Consider the following 11,348-nt stretch of genomic DNA (forward strand, 5'->3'; position numbering starts at 1 on the left):
ATTGTATTATTTGGTATTTTGATGTCTAGTTTTTTGAGTTCTTTATATGTTTTGGAGATCATCCCTCTTCAGATGTGGAATTGGTAAAGATCTTTTCCCATTCTGTAGGCTGCCATTTTGTCTTATGGACAGTATCTTTTGCCTTACAGAAACTTCTCAGTTTCAGGAGATCCCATTTATTAATGATGCTCTCAGTGTCTGTGTTACTGGTGTTCAGGAAGTAGTCTCCTATGCCAATATATTCAAGCCTACTTCCTACTTTCAGAGAGAAAAACTTAAACACTGGGAAAGTATTTAATAATGATTAAAAAATAAAAGATCAATAAAAGATTAATATGTCCTACTTGGTACTTTCAAGGCAGAATTAGCTGCAGTAATTCAAATGCCTCATGTGCTTTTTATAACAGCCAAACACACATATTTGGTGAATGTCAGCTACCTAAACTTCCCATAAATAGTCTTAAGGTAAGACATAGCCCCTTCTCTAGAAGACCTGGAATGGCCTCCATTTTTATTTGTATGTCTTTCTAGACCAGTGGCCACCAATCATCTACTATCTACTTTGAAAGTGAAGATGAAATGCAATAGCCCTGCATTTTTATTTATCTGTAGCTGCTTTCAGCATATGCAGTAGAAATGTGTGATTGCAACATACCTTAAAAGCTACAAAGCTAAACTAAACATTCTCTGGCCTTTACATGGAAAAAGGAGAAGTGCTCCGCTGTGGAGATTGCCTACATGCAAAAAAATGCTTGCATTGCAAGCATGAGGATCTGAGTTCAATTCCCAGAACTTGTATAAAAGAGCTGAATTTGGTGGCATATGTTTATAATCCTAGCACTGGGAAGGCAGAGACAAGTGGATTCCTGATGCTCACTTGTCTACTAGGTCTACCAGCCTAGCCTACCTGATGGTCTCTAGGCCAGTAAGAGACCCTGCCTCATTAAAAAAAGTGTGGATGGTATCTGAGGAATAACACTTGAGTTTGGTGGGTATTATTTGCATATGCTCTAGCCTCCATACATATGTGCATGCATATACACACACACCTGTATACATGTGTGTGTACCTGTTCACACGTTAGTTCTCACACCTCACACATGTGCATACCTACACACATGCACATACATATACACCTGCACACACACACACACACACACACACACACACACACACACACACACACATATAGGGTGTGTATGTGTGAGCAGAATTCAAGGCTACTGAGCTGACTGGGTGTTTTATCATGCTGATATGAATGCATGACATTCTTCTTTACTAATAATAACATCAGTGTTTCACGATGTATCTCTACCATTAAGTGACACAGGTTAGTTACACAGACTCTTAACTAGTTAGTTGCTCTGGGATAGGATTCTTCCCTTCTAGAAAATAAATATTTACTATGTGCAACAATGTTCACATTCAAATAACAGAGTTTTCCACAAGAAGAATCATTGCTCATGGATGGATCTCCAAAGCATAATTCCAATTTAAAGACATTTTTTCATATATTTTTATTAAATCTTACAAAATTATTGAGGGAAACTGATGCACTGAAGATGACCTTTCTTCAAGGTCACTGTTCTCCTGAATGTGACCACTGAAGCTGTGCTATAAAATGTTAACTGTTCTTAGTCTGAGTTGTAATCCAGCCCCTCATGCTGTGTGGTACCCACTCTCCATGGCTGTCCATAGCAGACCTATGACTTTCTGACTCAAATGTAGAATATATGAAGAAGAAACAAAGCGACAAATACCAAAAACAAACCTCGGTTCTTACTTAGTGTTAGTTTAAACTCAGGGATGCTTAGTCACTATTCCTACTCAGCACAATAGATATATGTGACTCCATAGTCACATATAAGGTCTCCAAAAATATATTCAACTGTGTGTACCTGTGTGTGTGTGTGTGTGTGTGTGTGTGTGTGTGTGTGTGTGTGTGTGTGTATGTGTGTGTGTATACAGGTGTGACAACCTCAGGTATTACTCCTCACCATCCACTCTCTAGCTGCCTTCCTATGTTCTTTCACCCACACGCTTTATAATGGCCATCCAAATTCAGACACATGACATGACTACTGATCATGCCTTCATGTGCGTGGAGATGAAACACTGTGCTAACATTGAGTGTTCTGAACCATTTCTGCAGTTACACTTGTTTCAGACAAGCCATTCAACTATTATTGACTGTATGAGGACACAACTATTTTCTAAGACTTTCAGCCAAATCTTTTCTGCATCCCTCAAAATGCCTGGAGAAGCAGAAATTACATTTCCAATAATGACTGTCCTGGATGAGTTATGTTTCTTAACTCTGCTTCCTGCTGGCTCTGGGACTTGATTGCTTAAATACCTTAGAGATACTTATGACTCATTCTGTGTTTGGTTGGTGTTTATGTTAACATCATCCAAAAATCAGAGTCTATATTCATTCAAACTGCAGTGATTGAATTAGATGATTTCCAGCTGAGTCATCCAGTGGAGATTACAGCATAAAAATATCCCACATTTCCTAAATGTTTAGTCAGGTTGCTAGGGGGCTTGAAAGGGTTAATTAGGGAAAAGTTAAATGCCTATTTTCTCTAACAGTGGAAGTGCCAAGGTCTAAATCAGGCTATTTTGCTTGAGCTGCAAAATGATTCTTCAAGCATGTTGTCCAGTCCTTTCTCCATCATCTGTGTCTCAAAGAGGCCAGAAGTTAGAATACGATCCAAGTTTCTTTGTTAGGTTGGGGCATACCCTTAGTGTTACAAATTAAAAATAACTTTTTTATAAATCCAGAGATTCAATAATTGTTTCTCAACTGTTGTCATGCTTTATGAATTGTTCTTAAGGAACAAATTCCATCTGTGAAAATTCCCAGGAACTTCTAAAGGAAAATCATTGTCAACACAAAGATAGAAAATTAGTCAAGTGACAATGTAATGTGATGGAAGAAGAAATATAGAGAAGTGATTCTGACATTCATTGAAGAATTCTCCAAGAAAGAGACCTTTTAACTGAAACTAACAAATTGAAAAGATATGTGAGGCAAGGAGAAAAACACATGAATAGTCAGATTTAACATTATACAATCCACAAACTGCCAGTAAGTTACCAGCTTTCCATCAGGGAAACTATTGATTGATTGACTGATTGTGTGTGTGTGCTGACTGTGGCCATAAATGCATGTGTAAATGCATGTGTGTGTGTGTGTGTGTGTGTGTGTGTGTGTGTATAAAATACATATATATGACTGTTTGTATGTGTGTATATGTATGTATACATATATATATTTATATCTGTGTGTCTATGTGTCCGGTGTTCCTGTTTCTACCTGTGTGGGGGGTGTACTTTAGATATATTTTTTTCTTTCAGTGCATGTGTCATATTTTGTGTTTGTGTCTGTATATGTATGCACACAGTATGTTTTTATTAGTTACCTTTGTGACCACAAATTGTGACTACAATAACTATAAAATCAACTTAAGTAAGAAGTTCATTTTGGCACTCAGTTTTGGAGTGCTCTCAGTTCATCATGAGAGGGAGGACATAGTAAGTAGCAATAGAATATGGATGAAAGTAACTGTTTGTATCTTGGCTGACCAGAATCAGAGAGCTTGGGAGACTAGACTGTACCATTCAAAATCTCATCCCTGATGACACCCTTCTACTAGTTAGGATAGCATTGCAACAAAGCACTACCCAGAGAGTATATAATTCAAAACTAGAATGTTTTGGGCAGGGACAGGGATTCAGATTTAAAACTTAGTGTTATTGTTGAATTAAGATAGGCAAATGCAGTTTGCAATAGCAAAATAATATTTTAGTAGCAGTAGATAAACTTTCAACTAAAATAAAATGGTTAAAAAAGTATAACTTATTGTTCCTCCTAAAATAAATTCAAATGAACACAATATGATAAGCAACTGTTTCAGAACAGTGGACATGAATCATAAGGACATGAGCTTTAGGGAACAGTGATAAAATGAGAGTAAGTAGCAGCTATACAGCTGCCTTAAGTGAGTGGTACATACCTGCACACAGGCCAAGGAAAGCCAGCCCAATGGTTCCCTAAGTTAAACTAAAAGAACTGGGAAGTTGCAAAGATAAAGAGATAAAGAAGTACCAGAGAGGAAAGAGTTGGATAAGAAACAGAGTCTTTGGATCATTGGTTTTCCCTTCTTGTGTTCATCCTACTGTGGTATAGATCATATTCAGAGAAAAGTTCATCTCAAAAGATGAGAGGAGGAAGTGTGTGTTACAGTCACAGGTCCAGAAATAAAGCTTTTTCAGCCAGACCAAAAAGCCGCCTTAGGTGGAGGGCCTTGTTGAGCATGCTCAGAAGTATTTTTACTTATGACTGGAAGATAGTTAGCTTTAGTCTGATCACAGCTAACATTTAGTAGCTACCACATCTCAAAATATCACACCATTTCAAAGCAATTTAGTCACAACTCAAAATGGAGCCAATTCATGAGACTGACTTCCATAGACATAAGATCATCTAGCACCTTGATCTTGGGCTTGTTGCCCTGCAGAACTGTGAGAAATAAATGTCTGCCATTTAAGCCAAGGAGTCTGGCATATTTTTTTTTAATCACACACAGCCAACTCTAACAAAGTTTGAAATTGCTTCTGAGAATAGGATTGAGCTATATAACAATAATTAGCACTCTAGGAAGGATTTGGGAACTTGAAAGTGGATGGAAACTGGATGAGTATGCAGGTGCATAGGAAGGAAAAACAAGTTTCTTAGATGAATTTGGAGGAAATTTATTGTCATCTGAGCTGCATGGCAAAAGGAAAACCAAACAGTCACACAGAAAGAACAATTATACAGGTCAAAACAAGGAGTATCAATAAGAAAAAAAAGACTTGACAGAATTCCACAGAGAAATATTCTGTGTGTCATAGTTAGGGTTTCCTAAACCCTTTGTAATTAATAAATAAGACCACCAATGACCAGAAGACAGCAATCGTTATCTGACTAAAATTCATGACTCCCTTCATCCGGCAACAGTAGAATGTAAGTTAGTTTTTTGTTTGTTTGTTTGTTTTCAATTTTGTTGTTGGTTTTTTATCTCAGGTTGAAAATCAGCAAGGAACATTCCAAAATCAATGAATGTCAATAGAAATGGTGGCAGCAGATGCTCTACTCCAGTGGTTCTCAACCTGTGGGTCTTGACACCTTTGGTAAACCTCTGTCTGCAAAATTACTTACATTATGATTGATAACAGTAGCAAAATTATAGTTATGAATTAGCAACAAAAATAATTTTATGGTTGGAGGTCACCACAACATGAGGAACTGTATTCAAGGGTCACAGCATTAGGAAGGTTGAGAACCTCTGCTCTAGTCCTTTGATCACCTGAGGGGAGAGTGTTCCATTTTCCTGACCACTGTGACTCACATAGGAGCTCCTGGCCACCTGAAGACATTATCTCCAATTCCTACATTCCTGTGCATTTTCATAAAAGGAAAATTTTCATTTCACAAATTATCTTTCTACTTCTGCTGAAGTGATTATCCTGTCCCTTCCCATTCTGTTTCTAGAGTGAATTGACAAGGTTTTTTCCTTTCTTGAATCACCACTAAGTTTCTAAAATAAATCTCAGTCATCTTAGTCTTGAATAACACTTCCCTGTGCAGCCAGAGTCATCAGCCAGCGCTGCTACAGGAGTTTGGGGAGTAGATTTGTGTAGATGTTTTTTTTTCTTCTGATGTCTCTTTGATTTGGGTATGAAGGAAATGATGATTTCTTAAAATGAGTTAGAAATGCCATTATAATTTGCACATTTTAAAAAGAATTCTATTAATTCTTTGTTTACATATTTGGTGCCATTCATCAGGAAAGGAGCCTGTCTTGGAATTGTCTTTGCTGTTCTGTTAAATTAAATTTATTTGTTGGTTTTAAGTGACTCAATCTCTTCTAATATAGCCTTTTCCATTTATTTGTTGCATTTTCTAAGTACAGACTTTTGGAGGTGCCCTCTCTGCTACTTCAATTAATTCTGCCTTGAGCATCTTGCACACCCCAAAAAGAAAAAAATCCTTATAAAATGATATCTTGTATTTATAAAAATCCCCAGAATGGATTAACAGAATAGATCATAAAGTAAATGATGGACTTTAGTTAACAAGATAGTAGTCTTAGTTAACTATGAGTGATAATTGTCAATCATATCTTAAAATTTCAGCAGTTCAGTAATTTAGGTAGAAGACACATAGGCATTCATTGTTGTAGATCACTTTCTGTAAACTAAACTATGCAAAGATTAAGATTCTATTTTAACAGTAAGTCAACACACATGGAACAAATCTAGTATTGCTTTCTAATCCACAGGATTTCCAACAAGAGAGATATTTATAAGTAGAGTAAGCATTTACATGATTGAGACTTGAAGTGAGAAAATAAAGGGAATAAATCAATTGGAAATTAAGAAAATATAAGCAAGAGTGAGCACAATCTTCAAAGAAGCTGGAAACATGAGAGATAAAACAGAGAAGAATAAGATAAGCCAAATTTAATTATCTAGCTTTAAGGAATTAGAATATACAACATTTTGGACAGTAGGGGAATAAAGGAAATTAACCAAGTATAAAAGAAGGAATTGAGATCAATTCTGCACAAGGCATCTCTTATTACCTGCATGTTATAGGCACACAGATCTTTTGGTTCAATAATAATATGCTAGTAGATTTTTATCAACTTTGAAAATAAGTAATTATTGAAACTTCCCCTGAGGTACTAGCCATTAGACAAGAAGAACTCATTGTTTTATTCAATATGCACCGGAAGTCTGAGTGGTTACAACCAGGCCAAGGAAATTAATACAAATATTGAAAAGCAAATAATAAAACTACCATTCCATCAATATCATTTCACATGTACATGTAAACAGCATAGAAATCAATTAATCATAAATGAAACTATCATAGCTCACTGTCACTTACACATCCTCTGTAAAACCTGCTGAGGTAACTGGGGGAATGGAGCAGCACACTGCTTACAGCATGGGAGTATAAAATCATCAAACAAACCACTAACTTAGTTCACTGCATTCACAAATAAATTTCTGGTATTTTATGTTTGTGTCTATGTTGATAGGGTGGTGCTAACTGTATTAAAATTTCAAGGCCCAACACAAAGAAAAAAATCTATAAAAAAAGAACCATATTCCACAAAAGCATACGCTACTCTGAGTAAATTTATTATAAAGCTGTTGAAGCTAAGACTGAGAGATTTTTCTCTAATAATAAACATGTAATTCAACAGAATAGAGTACAGATTACAGACAATGTTCACGTACAGAACTAATTTGTCATTGCAGATTAGGTAAAATAATATTTAACTATAATCTAGGAAATCAAGTTTGGGTGAGTTTTAAATCTAAATGTGAATTTTTAAAAATAGAGAGCCTATGTTTTAAATCATTTCCGTGCTTCTGACATAAAAAAATATTCTCCAAATAAGACCAAAAATTTAAATTATAACAAAATTAATTAGGGCTAGAGAAATGACTCAACAGTTAAGAGATATACTGCTTTTGAAGAGGATGGGATTTAAGTTCCTAGCATCCACATCACATGGATCATAACCATCCATAACTTCAGCTCTAGAAGATCTGGTACCCATAAGGGTACAAACACTCACACGCGCACACACACACACACACACACACACACACACACACACACACACACACACACACAAAGGGACAGAGAGACAGAAAGAGAGAGATTCTTAAAAACAAATATTTTAAAAGACTGGGGACACATTAGAGTTCATTAAACTATAAATTCTAGCTGAAAAATCAGATTTAAAGTATCATAGTAATACTCACACTGAGATGATACCTGTGTCGTCCCACCTTATTCATATGGTCTATGCTCAACAGTATAAATCATTTCTAAAATAAACAAATAATAGTAAATTGACAACCCAAGAAACAAATAAAAAGAAATCAAGGATCATTTAACTGCCCATATCAAAAGGAGGGGACATGGGAGGACCCTGAAGAAGGCAGGGGTGTCTCTTCAAGTCTCCCCAAACTCAGGTAGATATTGTCTCTGTGCTGTGTTACCAGTCCAGCAGACCATGCTTTCTCGTGAAATCCATGCCCGAGTCTACATGGATACTTGAGACAAAAGAATCCTCTATGGATCTCTAGTGTTTCTAACATCTGGTACCAGCTTTTGTTCTAAAATATCTTTGTACACCCTTGGGAAATAGAAATAGAATTTCCCTCCAGGGTAGAAGACAGAGTCATTTGTTCTCCAAGACAATAAAAATGTCATCTTCCCAAAATTGGGAAGATGAGTTTGCATCTTTAAAAACTGAAGTGTCCCAAGACTGAAGTTCATCACTGTGATGTGTGTAACTTCCATTAGGACCATGTTGATAGAAGGAAATGACATGAACATGAGCCTGGGAAACTCCACAGTGACTTCAGAAAGATGAAAGATTGAAGAAAGCATCTAACTACAGAAGTACAGAATAAATACTCTGAAAACTAGAACCCATTTTTTAAAGAAAATAAGTATTTAAACCCATGTAAAATTATCCCATGTCCATAGCATCAAAAGTCTTATTGTCACCCAAACAGCCATGTTTTCAAACTGATCTAAAGATACAACACAGTCTAGGTCATCAGACAAAGACCCAGATTTCTTTGTATAAATTGGCAAAGTGACTCCAGAATCACATGGATTTACAAATGACTCAGAAGAACCAAGATAACCTTGAGAGATATAATAAGGACTAGAATAATAAATAATACTATTTATATTATTATAATTATATAATTATATTACCCATAATGTAGAGACCCTGAGGGATTTCCTAATGAGAACTTACTCAGGGTCCAAGAATCTGAGCTTGCTTTACCCATCAGGACTGCATAAGAAGATGATTTGACCATGGGCATGGTTACCAGGTGTTTGGAAGGGTCTACACTTGGCTGTGCAGTGTGCTTTGATCTAGCAAGCAGGGGAGGTCTTTTGCGCCACCCCTTGGCACTCTTATGAAAAGCCCTTTTAAAGAGACAAAGGGGGCCATTGGGTTTTCATCCAGGTCCTCCTGAAGCTTTTCTGTGTTTCTGTCTTTCTCCTCTTCACTATCTATCTAAAAGTTTCATATCCCTCTCTCCTCCTCATGGGAACCCTTTTAAAAAATGGGAGCTGGCCTCCCACAGATGATACCAGAAATAGGGAGTTAGGTGCAGAGGAAGTAAGTGGAGGAAGAAGCACCAGGGAAGCAGTTGGACATGTCCAATTTTATATTAAGGTTAAAGCAGTAGTATTGTATTCTTCGGGAGCAAAAACTGTACATAGATAAAGCAGAATAATAAAAGTTAGGCTGAAGCAAATATCTCTCTCTGTCTAGATTTCTCTCTCTCTCTCAACTTCTATTTATTAAATTAGGAAAAAATATACGGTTTAGGTATAGGAATATTGTATAGGAAGAAACTTAGGGTTAAGAGTAGAATTTTGTGCTCGCTTCGGCAGCACATATACTAAAATTGGAACGATACAGAGAAGATTAGCATGGCCCCTGCACAAGGATGACACGCAAATTCGTGAAGCATTCCATATTTTTCCACAAATCCAGCCCTACAGAAAGCACTAGAAGGAAAATTCCAACCTAAGGAAGTCAGATACACCCTCGAAAACACAGGCAACAAATAAAGCCACAGCAGTAAACACCAACACATACAAGTACACATACATCACCACCAAAAAATAGCAGGAATGAACAATCACTGGTCATTAATTTCCCTCAATATCAATGGAGTTAATTCACCTATAAAAAGACATAGGCTTACAGAATGGATACGAAAGCAGGACCCATCTTTCTGCTGCATACAAGAAACACATCTCAAATTCAAAGATAGACACTACCTAAAAATAAAAGGCTGGGAAAAGACTTTCCAATCAAACGGTCTTAAGAAACAAGCGGGTGTAGCCATTCTGATATCCAGCAAAATGGACTTCAAACTAAAATCAATCAAAAGAGATCAAGAAGGGCATTACATACTCATCACAGGAAAGATCCACCAAGATGAAGTCTCAATTCTGAACATTTATGCCCCAAACACAAGGGCACCCACATATGTAAAAGAAACAACACTAAAGCTTAAATCACATATAAAACCCCACACATTAATACTGGGAGACCTCAACACCCCACTTTCACCACTGGACAGATCTCCCAAATTGAAACTTAACAGAGAAATAAAGGACTTAACTGATGTCATGACTCAAATGGACTTAATCAATATCTACAGAACATTCCATCCTAACAAAAAAGAATATACCTTCTTCTCAGCACCCCATGGAACCTTCTCTAAAATCGACCACATACTTGGCCACAAAACAAATCTCAACAGATACAAAACAATTGGAATAACCTCCTGTGTTCTATCAGACCACCATGGTCTAAAGTTGGATTTCAACAACAACAAAAACTACAGAAAACCTACAATCTCATGGAAACTGAATAATACCCAACTGAATCACCAATGGGTTAAGGAAGAAATAAAGAAAGAGATTAAAGACTTCCTAGAGATCAATGAAAATGAAGACACCACATATCCAAACCTATGGGACACTATGAAAGCAGTACTGAGAGGGAAATTCATAGCACTAAATGCCCACATAAATAAGTTGGAGAAATCTCACACTAGTGACGTAACAGCACACCTGAAAGCTCTAGAACAAGAAGAAGCAAAGTCTCCCAGGAAAAATAGATGCCAGGAAATTATCAAAGTGAGAGCTGAAATCAATAAAATAGAAACAAAGAGAACAATACAAAAAATTAATGAAACAAACAGTTGGTTCTTTGAGAAAATCAACAAGATAGACAAGCCCTTATCCAAACTAACCAAAAGACAGAGACAGAGCATCCAAATCACCAAAATCAGAAACGAAAAGGGGGACATAACAACAGACATTGAGGAAATCCAGAGAATCATCAGGTCATACTTCAAAAACCTCTATTCCACAAAACTGGAAAACCTAAAAGAAATGGATAACTTTCTGGATAGGTGCCACAAACCTAAGTTAAATCAAGACCAGATAAACTATTTAAATAGTCCAATAACCCCTAACAAAATCATTAAAAGTCTCCCAAACAAAAAACGCCCAGGACCAGATGGTTTCAGCGCAGAATTCTACCAGAACTTCAAAGAAGAGTTAATACCAATACTCTCTAAATTGTTCCACACAATAGAAACAGAAGGAACATTACCAAACTCCTTCTACAGGGCTACAATTACCCTGATTCCTAAACCAAACAAGGATACAACAAAGAAAGAGAACTACAGACCGATCTCCCTCATGAACATCGATGCAAAAATACTCA

General features: G+C 36.6%; 1 non-coding gene across 1 annotated transcript; it reads left to right on the top strand.

Moving 5' to 3' along the window:
• Positions 1-9,477: 9,477 nt before the first annotated feature.
• LOC128109219 (U6 spliceosomal RNA) lies at positions 9,478-9,584 on the top strand. The gene has a single exon (XR_008217754.1). It is a non-coding gene; the product is annotated as a U6 spliceosomal RNA (small nuclear RNA).
• The last annotated feature ends 1,764 nt before the right edge of the window (positions 9,585-11,348 follow it).

The sequence above is a fragment of the Peromyscus californicus genome, unplaced genomic scaffold, assembly GCF_007827085.1.
Source record: "Peromyscus californicus insignis strain IS unplaced genomic scaffold, ASM782708v3 Scaffold_13__1_contigs__length_99412109, whole genome shotgun sequence".
Taxonomy (NCBI): Eukaryota; Metazoa; Chordata; class Mammalia; order Rodentia; family Cricetidae; genus Peromyscus; species Peromyscus californicus.